The sequence below is a fragment of the Puma concolor genome, chromosome B1, assembly GCF_028749965.1.
Source record: "Puma concolor isolate L17-30 chromosome B1, mPumCon1.1.hap2, whole genome shotgun sequence".
Taxonomy (NCBI): Eukaryota; Metazoa; Chordata; class Mammalia; order Carnivora; family Felidae; genus Puma; species Puma concolor.
Window position 1 is genome coordinate 68,842,457 of NC_141670.1, and position 15,887 is coordinate 68,858,343.

Genomic DNA, 15,887 nt, shown 5'->3' on the forward strand with positions numbered 1-15,887 from the left:
TTGGTAAGGTTGTGTTCTCCCTTTGGCTTCTTTCAGGATTTTTTCTTTATCTTTGGCTTTCTATATTTTGAAAATTATATGCCCAGGTATAGTTTTTTGTGTGTTTTTGTTTTTTCTTAGTGGTGGGGTTTTTTGTTTGTTTGTTTGTTTTTGTTTTGGGCATTTATCCTGTTTGGTGTTCTCTGAGCTTTCTGAATCTGTGGTTTGGTGTCTTACATGAATTTAGGGAAATTCTCTATCATTGTCTCAAATTATTTCTCTCATTACTTCTCTCTTTCTTCTCCTGGTAATCCCATTACACATGTTACTCCTTTTACAGTTGAACCATAATTCTTAGATATTCTGCTCTGCTGTTTTCCCTATCTTTGTTCTTTTTTTTTTTTTTTTTTTTTTTGTCACTTTTGGAGGTTTCTATTGATGTATTCCCAAGCTCAGTGATTTTTTTTTTCCTCAGCCATAGCCAGTCTACTAGTCAACTCATCAACAACATTCTTCATTTCTATTACAGTGATTTTTAACCCTGCAATTTCTTTTCTGGTTCCCTTTTAGGATTTCCATATCTCTGCTTACATGGCCATCTAATCTTACATGCTGTCTACTTTATCCACTAGTGCCCTTAAGCATCTTAATCATAGTTGTTTTAAATTCCCAGTCTGATGATTCTAGTATCTTTGCCATGGGTGGTCCTATAATGCTTGCTCTCTCTCTTCAAATTGTTTTTTGCCTGTTGTTATGCTTGCAATTTTTTTCTCAATAGATAGATCATGATACACTAGGTTAAAAGAACCTTTGTAAATAGGCCTTTAGTAACGCGGTGGTGAGATATAGAAGGGGAAGCATTTTATAGTTATTTTACTAGGTTTCTGTCTTTTAGTGGACCTATACCTCTGGATTGTGACCCTCACAGATTTTATTTTTAATATTTTTCCACTCCCCAACTTGCTAGGGGAAGATATCTAGAGTTGGCTGGAGGCAGGTATTTCCCTTCTCCCGCATGGAAGGCTAGACATGACTAGAGTTGGGTATTTCCTTTCTCCCCCTACTCCCTTGGTCAGTTAGATTCTGAAAACACCCCAGGAGGTTAGACTCTGATTAACTAGTTTTTCCTGAGGGCAGGCCTTGTTCAGAAGAACACAGGGCTCTAATGTATTTCTTTTTTTTTTTAATTTTTTTTTCAACGTTTATTTATTTTTGGGACAGAGAGAGACAGAGCATGAACAGGCGAGGGGCAGAGAGAGAGGGAGACACAGAATCGGAAACAGGCTCCAGCTCTGAGCCATCAGCCCAGAGCCCAACGCGGGGCTCGAACTCACGGACCGCAAGATCGTGACCTGGCTGAAGTCGGACGCTTAACCGACTGCGCCACCCAGGCGCCCCGGCGCTAATGTATTTCAAAACAGTAAAACCTTTTATTGCGAGTAAGTTGTTCTGCGAGTATTCTGCAAGATGAAAACATTTCTAATAAATTTTAACTTGATAAACTAGTGATGTCTTGCAATACGAGTAGTATGTGATGCCGAATGTCACATGATCACAACTGAGGCAACGGTTCTTGAAATTCACTTTGATATATGAGTTCTTTGGATTACAAGCTTGTTTCCAGAATGAATTATGCTCACAAACCAAGGTTTTACCATCACCCTTCTTGAAGCAAGAGTGGATTTTTCTCCAATATTTACTGTGGGAGCCTGGTCAAGCTCCTAGAGGAAAATCTCACAAAATTGTGCAGGCCCCTTTCTGACTGAGTCCCCTTGAGTTTTTAACTCTCAGAGTTGTATACACTGAGTCTCCAGCAATTTATTCATTATAGTTTAGGTTTTTCTACCCCAGCGCTGGTTTCCACAGAGGTTTCAACTTGTTATCTCACCTCAGATAAGTTGTTATTCTCTGGATTTGTCTGTTTGTCTCTCCAATCTTGAGGGCAGTGTTTCTCCTGTGTCTGCACCACTCTTATGGATCCTAGAGGAGTTATTGATTTTTTTGTCTGTCCCACTTTTGACTGATTGTTACAAAGAAGTGGCGGCTTCCAAGTTCCTTACATCCAAAACCAGCTCTATTTAATTTAAAGTTTTAATTTTAATTTAGTTGTTCTTGCCACATTTCAAGTGCTTGGTGACCATGCATGCCTAGTGACTACCATACTGGGCAGCACAGAACAACATCACGATCATTATGGAAAGTTCTCTTGGCAGTGCTAGACAATGGAACACCATGTAATAGGGTTACAATAATAGAACAATATTTTTTAGTGTGATTTTTCTATTGAAGTGTAATTAACACACAGTGTTAAAATAGTTTCAGGTGTACAAAATAATGATTCAACAATTCTATACATTATTTAATGCTCATCAAGATAAGTGTACTCTTGAACACTTGATTACTGAATATTAAGAAAATATATTTTTGAAAAATTCCCTTAGAAAAATCTGTTCAAATGACTTGAAGAGAAAGATGTCATGATGTCACATGAGAAGGAAGTAACAATAGATTGACCAAGAAACCTTTAAACAACTAAGAGTATTCTGTATACATTTCATTTTTTTTGTAAAATGAACTATTCAAATTTCTCTATTAATTAAAACTCAAAATATTTTGCTACCTATGAATAATTATGTTTGGAAGAAAAGAATAAATAAAAATATTGGGAAAACACCAAAACACAGGGATTGGGCTTTATTTTGTTTTTGTTTAGTTAGATGACATTTCAATACTTTCTTTGGTAGCTTGGGTTTTCTAAGCTTTCCAAACAATACTAGTTTACCAAGGATTAAGGACCATTCAGAAGTAATACAAACCATTCATTGTCCCCTTTTTATCTCTGACAAGAATGAAGAATCCAAAATTGATAATTATGTAAAAGAAATTCTTAATTTATAAAATTTTATTGGCTTCACTTTGAACTCTTTGTTTTACTTGAACTCTTTGAGAAAATAATTGCTTTTCTCTACACTGAAAAATATCAAAAAGAGTAATTTTGTTCAAGACAAAGTTCATTGACCTCGGAAACAAAAGAGTCAATGTTTGTCTATGTTCTTGACCTTTATTTGTTGTATAACAAATTTACTTTGCCTTCCTTTGCCTCAGTTTTTTCTGGTGTAAATGCTGGTTTGAACTACAGGAATGACCTCTAAGGCTGAATCAGAACTTTCAATGCTATTACCCATTCCCTGGCAGACATTACCAACCTATTCCACAACACTTTATCACAGAGCCAAGACACAACCTCAGACTCATTCTCAACATCACCTTCCAAAAATCCACACCTAATGAATTGCCATTTTCATGATGAATTTAACTTCTTCTAAATCCCTTAGAGTTATAATAGTTTTTGAAAAAGCACAGGATATGTTTTCTTTTTCTGGATAGAGGAAAGAATCGCAAAGAAAATCCCGATTTCTCAGAGACATACATTGCAGATGTTAAATTTTGTGTGTCCCATGCCTCAGTAGACCAATTTTTCTAGGAATCCATTGTTCTTTTACCTTAGCCACACTCCTTACCTGCACAGAAACCTCAGTAAATGTGGTTTTCCTCTTGCAGATTCTTCTCTCCTCCTTCTATCTTCTTTCCTAATTAAGAGGCAGAAACATGGATCTGCACCTCAGATCTACTGTAATTAATTGTATATTTTTTAAAGTTGCTTAATATTTTTAAGTCTCTTTTCTTATTTGAAGTTAGAGATAATATCTGTATGCCTTATGGGCTTGTTATGATGTTTAAATAAATCTACACATGTTTAATAGCTTGCATAATGTCAGATACCTAGTAGCTTTCCAAAAATAATAGTTATTAGTATAATTATTATTATCCTCATTCCATGATCCTTTGGAATATGAGAAACCCTGTAATCTGAAAATTAATTCATAATGATATATTCTTAAGTGTGTTACTACTATAAACTTGATTGGTCTTAAGTGTTAACTACCCAGTTATGTATGAGCAACTTAAGAATTCCCTTCTGCAGCCAATACTTAACCCAGCACTCCTTGTATGTGTGTTCTTGATTTTAATAGATATCATTACCCCGAACAGTAAGGTTCCATGTCCAGACAAATTTTGGAAATGCTGGGTTAAACAAAATTGAAAAGGATTCTTTCTGGGATGCCTGGGTGGCTCAGTTGGTTCAGCATGTGACTCTTGATTTCAGCTCAGGTCATGATCTCACAGATCATGAGTTCAAGCCCCATATCAGGCTCTCTACTGGTGTTGCAGAGCCTGCTTGGGATTCTCTCTCTCACCCTCACTCTCTGTCCCTCCTCTGCTAGCTCTCTCTCTCTCTCTCTGTCTCTCAAAATAAATACACTTTTTTTTTAGTTTTTTAAAAAAGGATTCTTTCTGCAGTCACTGTCCTAATTTTTTTTAATATGCCCACATATATTGTGAGTATTTGAAAAGGAGTCTAAGAAACCACTTAGACCATTTGAGAAATTTCCAGACCTTGAGTTGCATGATACCTACTAGGGAAACCTGACAGCCAGAGGGCCTTCAATGTTAAGAATGTGATGTAGGGGCGCCTGGGTGGCGCAGTCGGTTGAGCATCCGACTTCAGCCGGGTCACGATCTCGTGGTCCGTGAGTTCGAGCCCCGCGTCAGGCTCTGGGCTGATGGCTCAGAGCCTGGAGCCTGTTTCCGATTCTGTGTCTCCCTCTCTCTCTGCCCCTCCCCCGTTCATGCTCTGTCTCTCTCTGTCCCAAAAATAAGTAAATGTTGAAAAAAATATATAAAAAAAAAAAAAGAATGTGATGTAACCAGTAGTAGGATCCAGTTTTTCTGGCACATGTCCTTTCACTTACAGATTACTCCCAAAATTAGTTATCCAATTTATAGCCTCCAAGCCATAAATGTCCTGTTAAGATTTCCTAAACTATCTAGTCAAATTCTTGGTCATGATATTAACATTTCCCAAAAAGTGCTAAATCAGCCCACCTTCCTTTGTTTTTCACTGCAAGTTACAGATCTTCATCAACTTAAAATGCAGTTATACCTTGATAAATCCATTTTAAGTTGAAAATATCTTGTGAAAAAATGCATTCAAAACACTTATGCTAATGAATATCATATCCTAGACTAACCTACCTTGAATGTGCTCAGAACGCTTACCTTAGCCCACAGTTGGGCAAAATAATCCAACACAAAGCCTATTTTATAATAAAGTGTGGACCACCTCCTGTAATTTGTTGAATACTGTACTAAAACTGAGAAACAGGATGATTGTATGGACACAGGAAGGCTCTAAGTGTACTGGTTGTTTACCCTCCTGATCGGGTGGCTGCCTGGGAGCTGCCACCACATGCCACCACCCAGCATTATGTGACAGTATCATACTACATACTGCTAGTCTGGGAAAAGAACAAAATTCAAAGTATGGTTTCTGCTGAATGCTTATCACTTTGGCACCACCGTAAAGTCCAAAAATCATCAAATCATTGTTGTGTCGGGGACCGTCTGTAGTTGAAACGTAGGACTGACTTGTTTAGAAAGCATTTGTACCTGTTCCTGTCCCAATTCATCTCTTCACAAATTACCTCACTTTGTGCCTGATGTAAGATGTTCGTTCTCATATTATTTCTTCTGCAGAAAGCTTCTAATTATATCCCAATAATCAAGACCAATGCTTGTGCATGCTTTCTCAGAGAACTGCATATAAAGAATTCAAATAACTGAAGTACTTAGATGGGAATTTGCATGCTTTTGCCTTCAATGCTTTTCCAAAATAAAAGTGGTAGCCAGTAGCAACCTCAGTGCCAATTAATGTACATGATGCTCTACAGCTGAGTACAAAACTGTGATTACCTACAATGAACAAAAATGGAAAAACAGTGAGTGGGGCTTACAATTAGGGACAGTCACCACACTGCATTTGTTGCTTCGCAGTCTGGGAGCTTTGCAGCCAAAGATAATCATGTGACAATAAAGAGCAGTCTCCAGAAAGCCTGTGCTCAGGTGGGAAGAACACCTCACATGGATGCACAGGAATGGTACTGAAGCATACATAATGACCAAAAAATGACAGGGGGATCTTATCTAATTAAGGCAGTTCCTTATTATCTCAAAAAAATGCATTATCATCAATTATTGGACAGATCAACTTAAAGTAATCAAAGTTAAACATAAATATTTCTTGGTAACTGTTTTAATAATAAATGTTTCCCCCCTTTTTTCACTTCAGCTATAATATGGGAGTATGAATAGTTTGTATTGAAATAGAAATAGTTTTCATAAGTCAAGCACAACTTATATGGCAAAAAGGAACATTTTAGGGTATAAGTATCTACATGTATTGTCTCATTTACAGAAAGAGAGATTTCTGTAACTTTATAGACTGAAGCATAGACAGAAGAGTATTTTCCCAAGACCACAAAAAATGCAAATGCCAGTACCATGATTCAAACCCAGATCTCTGTGATTTCAGAGTTTAGGCTTTTAACTGGCTAATTCATTATACCATTGTCCTCCTCTCCATGAATCATAAACAAATGACTTCACAATCTGCTTCTGTGCGTATAGCCTTTTTATAGTCAAGTGTCTTCCCATGTCAGAGTTTACAAACACATTTCTAGAAAACTAATTTCCATATCTCCTTAAAGGAAATGTGTATTTTTGGAAGTCTACTGTAATATCTTGTCAATAGCTACTTTGCCTTTGATACATACTGTGTCTTTTACTTTCAACCCATTTCTGGTGCCTAGTGAATTTGATTTAATACTTTGAGAAGCACTGTGTGAAGATCTGGCAGTGTGAAGGTGGCCTGACCTGGTTTGTGGAATTGTCAAGATCTGTAAGGGAACTTTGTCTTTATTTAACATATCTGTTAGAGACTATTTTTAAAACAGAATGATCTGAGATAGAAATAGGTCAGTCTACTTTGCCCATTTTATATTAAGGGCTTCATAATTAGAACATCTCCCTCCCAGTTCTTGAACCCATATCAAACAATATTAAGAACCGGAATTACTTTATGAAACATCTAGTCAAACCTTTCACTTTTTAAAATTTTAATTGAAGTTTAGTCGACATACAATATTGTATTAACATCAGGCATACATACAACATAGTAAAAGCCTTTCATTATAGATATGAAAAACAAGGTCAAGAGGAGATTGGTCTCCTAGGATAGATTTTCCCCATTGAGAATACAACATCACTTGTTTATGTCTTCATTCAGAATTACTTTTGAGCAAGTGAATATTCTTAAATTGTATCTGCAGGGTTTTAGCATATATGACACGTAAAGAGTATGCCCTAATCCACAAGGAAGGCCTCGGTAAGATTTCTCATGTAAGTAAGAAAACGTTTTCATTTCTCTTTTTAGTATCAGATATGCTTCCATTATAATAGGCAATCCTTTCATATAATTTTTCATTCCTTCACATGATTTTCCATCCTTGAACACATACTTGAATGTAAGGTTAGGTTTATCTTAGTATACTCTTTTATATTTTATCAATGTGTTTCTGAGTCCCCAAGTAAGTTACTTTTGTGTTAGCTCCTTCTCCTGAAATTTTGCAAAGCCCAACTGGGAAAAAAACAAAACAAAACAAAACAAAAGAAAACAAAACAAACAAACAAAAAATGGGAACAACAACTCCATTATATCAATTCTTCCTACTGAAATCTATTACCATGATTTTGAAATCTATTTTCATTTTCAACGACTGAGAGAGAAATAGCAGTTGGAGGAAAACAATAAGAAAGGATGGGCTAAGAATCAGAAATCTGAGACAATATTCGTAGTTTTATGTGATTCTAATCAAATCATTTAATCTTTTAAAGTTTGGCATGTTCATCTATAACCTAGAGCTAATAATATCTGTCCTGCTTACCTCACATGGTTGATTTGAGATTAAATGTGATAATGAGTGTGAGACTGTTATAATGAGTGTTAGCTGTTAGTCACTATCAATTAAGTTTTTCATTTATTCATGCATTCATTTCTCTAACATTTTGAGCTCCTACCCTATGTCAGGCTCTCTGCTAAGCAGTGGGCACATAGTAATGACCCAAAAAATATGGACCTGTTCCCGTGAATCTTACTGTCTACTGGGGAGACAGACATTAACCAAAAAGCACAGAAATAACTATATAATCAAATAATGATATGTTTGAAGGGTAAGACCAGGGTACTGTGGAAAAGAGTAAGAGTGAAGAATTACTTTAGATTCAGGGGAAATTTCTTTAATTAATAGCAATTTAATGAGGATAAGCAGGAGACAAAAAAACATGGATGTGAAGAGAACTCAAGGATAGGACACAATATATATAAATGCCTTAAAAGAGAAATAATATCGAGTTTTCCAGTAATAACAAGGAGTAGAAGAGAATAGTATAAGATAATATTGGAGAGATAGGCAGGGACCAGAATGCCCAGGAACTATAGTTCTTGTGAAGAACTTTGGGTTTATAATATAAGGGCAATGGAAAACAATTAAAGTATACTAAGCAATGGATTGGCATAATGTGAACAATGTTTATAAAGAAAAACTTCAGTGTCTATGTGGATGTATTTGAGATCTACTTTTGTGATTAGAAAAAAAGAACAGGTGGTGAATTTAAATTGACACAGAATGAAGGAGAAGAAAATGTGAACAGGAATAATGTTTTATTTCTTTTTTTAATGATTATTTATTTATTTTGTGAGAGAGAGAGAAAGAGAAAGCAGGGGAAAGGCAGAGAGAGAGAAAAAGAATCTCAAGAAGCCTCCACACTGTCAGCACAGAGCCAGATGCAGACTCAATCATGACCTCAGATGTTTAACTAACTGAGCCACCCAGATACCCCTGATGTTTTATATCTTAATTGGGAATATCTGGATGGAGGTGCTATGTACTGCAATGGGAATGCTAGACAGAGGCAGACAAAGGAGGGTCAGAGTCAAGAGTTTATTTGGCACCCTTACTAAGATTTAAAAAAAAAAAAGTTTCCCTAATGCACAAAGGGCTACAAATGATACTGGGGCCAAAAATTCTGAAATAATTCAATAGTCCATGGGATCACGAAATGCCCCTCTTTGGGAGAGTTCAATTGCTCAGAATATGTTTGGACAATTTGGACACAAACGAAAACTTTCTATGAGTATTTTCTATGAGTAAAGACTTGGTTAGAACTAAAAGATTTACAATCTGTTATATGAAATTCCAAAATACAGAAATTACAAAATCTAAGTGTGTTTTTAAAGTTATACAATGTAAAATGTAAACATATTTAATTACAAGGTATTGCCACACTACCTGCCAGCAAGGTTTTGCAATATATAATAAATGCACTTCATAGTCTTTCTAAAATCTTAAAATTTCAATGGGGCACCGGGTGGTGTCTGACTCTTGATTTTGGCTCAGGTCATGGTCTCAGAGTTCCAGAGATCGAGCCTTGCATCAGGCTCTGTGCTGCTTGGGATTCTCTCTCCTCTCTCTGTCCCTCCATTGCTAATTCTCTCTACATCTCTCCAAAAATAAACTTTTAAAAAAGTATATAAAATCTTAAAATTTCTGAATCCAAACGCGCATCTGGCCCCAAAGATTTCAGATAAGGAAACGTGAACCTACAACAACATTCACATTCTTAGGAATCACTGAATATATGTCAACCAATCAGTCGATTGATAAAGGACAAAAAATTGTTTTTGTTTTTATTTCATTTTGGAGATAGATTTGGGAGCAGGCTGTCATTAGAAATAGTTAAGTCACCTACACTCATCTCAGCAAAGAAAACAGGATTTGGACCAATTCCAGTGTTTATTTTATCTTTTACATCAAGAGAATCCAAAATACTACACAAATGACGAAGAAATAAGAAGTTTAATTATTGGTCCTTCCCTAAATCTTCATTTGGTTTTGGCTCAGGTTTTGTTAGAAGCATACCCATAGGAATCACAGCTTACATGTAGCTAAGTAGCCCACATGTCCCCATTGATAGTAGAGTGGCTGGAGCCCAGAGTAAGAGAAACTTAGCAACTTAGGCCTTTTTCTGCTTAGAAAGAAGTAATAACTGCTACTGTATTCCCTGAAGAAGAACTCTAACCACATTCTTGGAGTGAAGGAATCAAACTTTCATATCAATTTGAGTTTTGAATGATCTCGTGTCTCTGTGGCCAACGGGGAATACTGCTAGATTCTTTATCAAAAATTAGTGACTCAAGTATGAGAACACTGCCATTATACTTCTGTTCACAGAGGCCAGAAAGTAGAACAATAAGGGGCCATCCCCCAATAGAATAATGAGATAAAGCTCTGGATGTTTTATCCAGCCAGATAGGTCTGCCTGCCCATTTAGCTAGAAGGAGAAACAAGACATATCTACCAGGGGCATATTGCCAGTTCCAGCCCTAGATAATTGGGGCAAGGCTAGATGGATAGGTAATAATAAGGGCAATTATTATCATTATTTCAATATTAACAAACAATTAGCCTTAAAATTTGAATACCTATAAGTGTCAGGCACTCAACTAAATACTGAACATGTATCATCTTTCTAAAATGTATAACAACCTTACAAAACATTGTTTTCAATTTATACATGCAGAATTGGATGCACCATAGGATTAAATAACCTGCGCAAGAATGCATGGCTTGTGAGAAATGAAAGAACTCCAACTCTCCAGAGCTCACATGGTAGTCCAGGACTTAAAACCAAGCATATTCTCAAAATAATACCAACTAACATTTGTGCAGCATTTAACAGTATAAATGCATTAACTTTTATGATTCTAAAAAAAATTGCAATTAAAAAGGTACTTTTCTAGAAGACAAAAAAAGGTCCAGAAAGGATGAAAGATTTTCCTTAAGTCATCTAGCTGGAGAAAAGTAGACGTACTACCAAGAAGCAGAGTTTTGGCCCTAAACTTTTGTTACTCCTCATGACTCCTCAAGTTCAAAGATTTAGAATTGAAAATCAGAACACTGTTGTATTTTTGTCACTAACTGAAGAGTTTGAGTGTTACAGGAGATAAGGATGAGAATATGACCTGTGAGATAAAACAGTCACTTGTTTATTTAAACTATTCCCAACTTCATTCACTGTGAGTTCACATGACATTTGTGATTCTTTGTTGGCTGTTTTTTTTTTTTTAATTCAATTTAACATATCCTCTTGAAGCCTCTCAAGACTCCCAAACATATAGTATAAGGTAGTATCTGCCTTCATATGATCCATATTATTTCCCTCCTTCAACAGTTTTGAGAATATACAATATATATATAATAAAGAAACATGCCTTGAAATAAGTAAATAGCCAATTTAAACTTTCAAATAAACACAAACAATGCATCCAATCAAAATAAGAAACTATTAAAAGAAGAAAGAATAGCTCACTTGAGTCAGAAATGCTCAATATCTCCCCTACACCACCTCCTCAGCCCCCAAATCAAAACCTAGAACTGCTGTGGGGAGAAGAATATGGCTTTTAGAGGAATCTTCTTGAACATCAAATTCCTTAAGAATCTGTGCTTTCTAATTTGGGTTAGGGAGTTCTCTGCCTTAAGAAATTGCTCATTCAATATAAATTTAGAAGTGAGAGCAGAGGGTGGAGGAAACAAAGCAAAGAGCCAAGGGCTGTACCCTTTGGAGACTCAAGGCACAAACAGCCTTTGCAGGGTCTTTCTGGTTCTCTGGCCCAACTCATTTCCAACTTTTGTTCCAACTCAGAACGGAAAAGGGTAGCACACTTTGGAAAAAGTTTTCTCTAGAAAAATATGTCATAATGATGCATGTGCTTCTCCTGGTACCCAGAGCATGCTTTACCTCTGCCAGCTCACACCAACCCATCTTTCAAGACCCAACCAATGTTGCATCTTTCTGGGAGATTTTCTCTTATCCCTCTTTGCCTTGGTAAGTGTCCCTCCCAAGTATCCCCATGGTATACTATTCAAATATGCCTTTTTAAAAATATATGGTATCACAGACTTAACTCCTTGAGGACAGGGATTACATCACATTGTTTCTGTATGATCTAATGTAATCATAAACAAGTTTTACAGCACATTTTTTTTAATTTCCTAGCCTCACTTTAAACAACTTCAGGAAAAAATTTCGTTTTCTCTGACTGAAAACCTGCGTAGGACATAGGACTCTTCTGCTTAATCTTAGACTCATTTAAGTGAGAATTATTTCAGTTTATTGATTAAAATACCCTGTCCACTATAATAACAAAAACTTGGAATATGACTTATAGTTAAATCTTCTGCCTCTTTTCAGCTAGATCTGGATTTAGGCAGATACCAGCTTTCTGGGAAGCAGGTATAAACAGTTTTATCTCTTTCTCCTGAGTTCTTCATGCAGCTTTTAGGTTACATCCTCTGTATGCTCTATAATTTAAGTGCAGGGAGAGAAAAGAAAATATTCTTTTCAGAAGGTTTAACTTGACTAGCTTTCTATTCTCTGGGCATAGTGTTATGTTGTTTGAAGTTGATTTTTTTCTGTCATAGGTGATTTCATGGGTTCATGGCTCCCTCTCCAGCTCACTTCTTATTCAACTTCTGGTTTTTTTGGTGGTCACTGCAAAGAGTGCCTCTTTTTTGGAATCCCCTCACCTTCTGGTAGAAAGTTTTGGGGGGGCAGAACGCCTTTATATTGATATAGGGCTGGCATTTCTAGCACAGGGCCACCATTAGAAGAGGGTGGAATTATCCCAAGAGCAGCACCAACTCTCTCCTTCTCTATTCATCTCCTACCTTACACTGACAGTGGCAGTCTCCTGACTTTAGATTGCTTAGCCACGTGTCTGACATCTGTCCCTTCTTCCCTTATAACACCTGGAAACACATATCAAGCTCTCCTCGAAGGCATAGAAATTAATCACCATCACCTGCACCCCTACTCCAAAAACATTGCCCTAGTCTTCAAAACCTTCAATTCAATATATTCTTGATAATTTTATGACCTCAAAATAGATCAGAAATTTCAAGTGTTATAAAATTGCATGTTGGTATTATTACCTTTTAAAATTCTCTTTTGCACTTGGGTCTTCACTTTGGAATTTTAATGTTGTATCCTGGTGTCTCAGTCAAATGCCCATTTTATCCTCCCACCAGTAGAGTACCTGGCATGTACAAGGCACTACTCATTTTTTAATGAAAAGGTGCCGATTTTGCAACACTCTTTAGAGCATATAAATCGTCTCTTCTATATTTTCCAGAGAGGGCCTTCTAGAATTAGTACATTCTGCTGAGTTAATTAACAAGATCCATATCCTATTATAATAAACCTCTTAGCAAAGGCATCTAACAGTCACTATCTTATTTTAATAACCGCAATCTTTTCTTATAGCTTATCTGCGGTAGAGCCAATGCTACAAATTTTGCTTCCTTTTCTAAGTGCTGACTGAGCAACTTCTTTACATAGACCTTGCTCCTCACTAAATCAGGCAAAATCAGGGACAAGAGATCGAACGTGTATAGGATATGCAGGGGAGAATCTGAGGTTGAGAAAATTGAGCAGATAACAACTTTTGAATTTAAATGTTGCCAACCAAAACAGGCAATACTGTGCACTCATGGCAGATTCATAGTAAGCCTCTTGAACTTCAGAAACTGAAGTTGCCTGCTAACCCAGCATAATTCATATATGGTAAACTATATTCATAGGCACATTGAAATATTTTTTGAGATTTCTATTTTTTTCATACTTTTTTCTCTTGATCTTATGAGTAACTTCATATCTGTACCAGATTGTTTTCCTTGATCCTCCTAATTCTGTGTTCACCGTGAATGCCTAGTATAAAGGAGGATATATTTAGATAATTATGAAGGTAATCATCTCTTTAGTCTTTATAGTTACCTTTATGAGTAGATCTTTACCTAATCAGCCAGAGGCACCCATTGGCCTTTAGGATAAGATTAGAACTTTTTAAAGAATGAATGTAAAGGTGTGTGTGTGTGTGTGTGGGTGTGTGTGAGTGAGTGTGTGGCAGAGAAGAGACGTCTTAGTAATATTTTGCCTGTGAAACAAAATAGAATTTTGTAGGAAGAAAACTCCTTACACACTGGGCTGTTATGTCGTTGTTTTCAGAAAGGATCTGTCAGATGCTCATACTTCCTCTCCCCTATCAGCATAGTAAATACTAAGCCTAGAAGACTAGAATCATTCAGAATTCTGACAAAGTAGAGGAAATATACTTTATTCTTTGGAAAATGAGACCATGTGTATTACTCTACAAAACAGGGTAACTAAAATAAAAGTATGCCTCCTTCTGGTACTAGGAGATTATTAGAAAGAGAGAAGAGAGGGGAAAACAAATGAATGAATGCCTGTATCCAGAAATCCTTACCTGGGGTTTCATTTCCATGAAAGGGAAATGTCTTTGGTGGTTTGGGAGGTATTCAGTATTGACACCCATTCCAACTTTCTGTCTGAGAAGGTGCAAAGAGACCTCCTTTCAAACCGCTCTAAGCCAACCCAAGGAGCAGCCATGTGGTTTTATTTGGATGGATAACATCCAGAAGTATCAGTGTAAGGAGGCAAATATGGAATCTACCTTAAAACACTCAAATGCTTTATAGCAATAGCTGCATAAAATAAGGTTATACCCCTACCCAAGCTTGGACTGAATGAAATAGTAAATTTCAAAGGGGTCCTTGGTGAGGTAAAATAGAGTTTTGCCCAAACCACAAGTGACCAGATCACAAGTTACACCATCCTCAGACTGAATTGCAAATGCCAACATGAAAAACATCAGCCAAGTAGACTCAACCTAGCAGACAGAAGACAGCAGGCCACCTCTCACCCTGCCATGGGGACATATAGGCCACAATCTCAGTTCAGAGATTATTTAGTCATCCTTCTTGGATATAATTTTAAAGGTCATCAATTTGGAGTTAAAAGAAACAAGTGGGTCTAAAACACTATTTCTCCTACGAGTCTTTTATTTTATTTATTTTTGAATATACACACTCAAAGCATTTTAATGACTAAACTGGAAGATCAATTTATGTTTATAACCAGTTAAAAATTGACCTATTAAATCAAAAGACCACAGGGTTTTTTTTATGTATATGCAGACTACCAACCCTCCTATCACAATGCCACTATTTCATAATTACCATTCAAATGTTCTTGGCAGGGAAATAGATGTGAAAAAAATTTACTTCAGTAAAGAACTATACAAAATAAACAAACAAAAAAAGCATTACATTCAATTATTACATTGCTATTGTTTTAGCAGGTTTCTTTATATTCTCTCTTATCTCATACACTCAACCTGGAGTTGAAATAGGAATTCAAGTGGTTATGGCTAACATATATTGAGCACTTGCTATTAAAAAGACACTGTATACTGTGCTTTCCATGCATTAAATATACTCCTGCAACATACTTTTTCAGTGTCAACTATGTGATAGTTACCAGATAGACAGTAATTTTCTAGGCTAGATAGTATCTATTCCTGTCTTCCCTTGGCTTAACTTCTCATGGGGAACACAAACAAAAGAGAAAACAAACTGATAAATAATAAGGTAATTTTAATAATAAGTATTATCCCAGAAATACATAAGAACTAAAGAGAACCACACACAAGAATCTCCTTTAGTTAGGGCAGTCAGGGAAGCTCTCTGAGGAAGACATCATTTAATTGAGGCTAAAGTGAGATAAAGGGTTGGGGTGAGGTGTAAGACAAGGGATGCTATAAAGCATGCCATGCAAAGTGTATACTTTGGAATGGCTGCAGCTGGGAAGGGTTTTGAGTGGTCACAGAACTAAAGGGAAAACAGTTTGGCCTCTGTGTGGCAAGCTGGAAGGCATGTAGCACAACATAAATTGGGCAAGAAATGCACAAAGCCATCATGAAGAGCCTTGTGAGACACAGTAAGAAATGGGCATTTTATTTTAAATTTAATGGGAAGCCCCTGTATTATGTAAAGAAGAATGATGTGACCCAACTCAGGTGCTAAGGATATTAC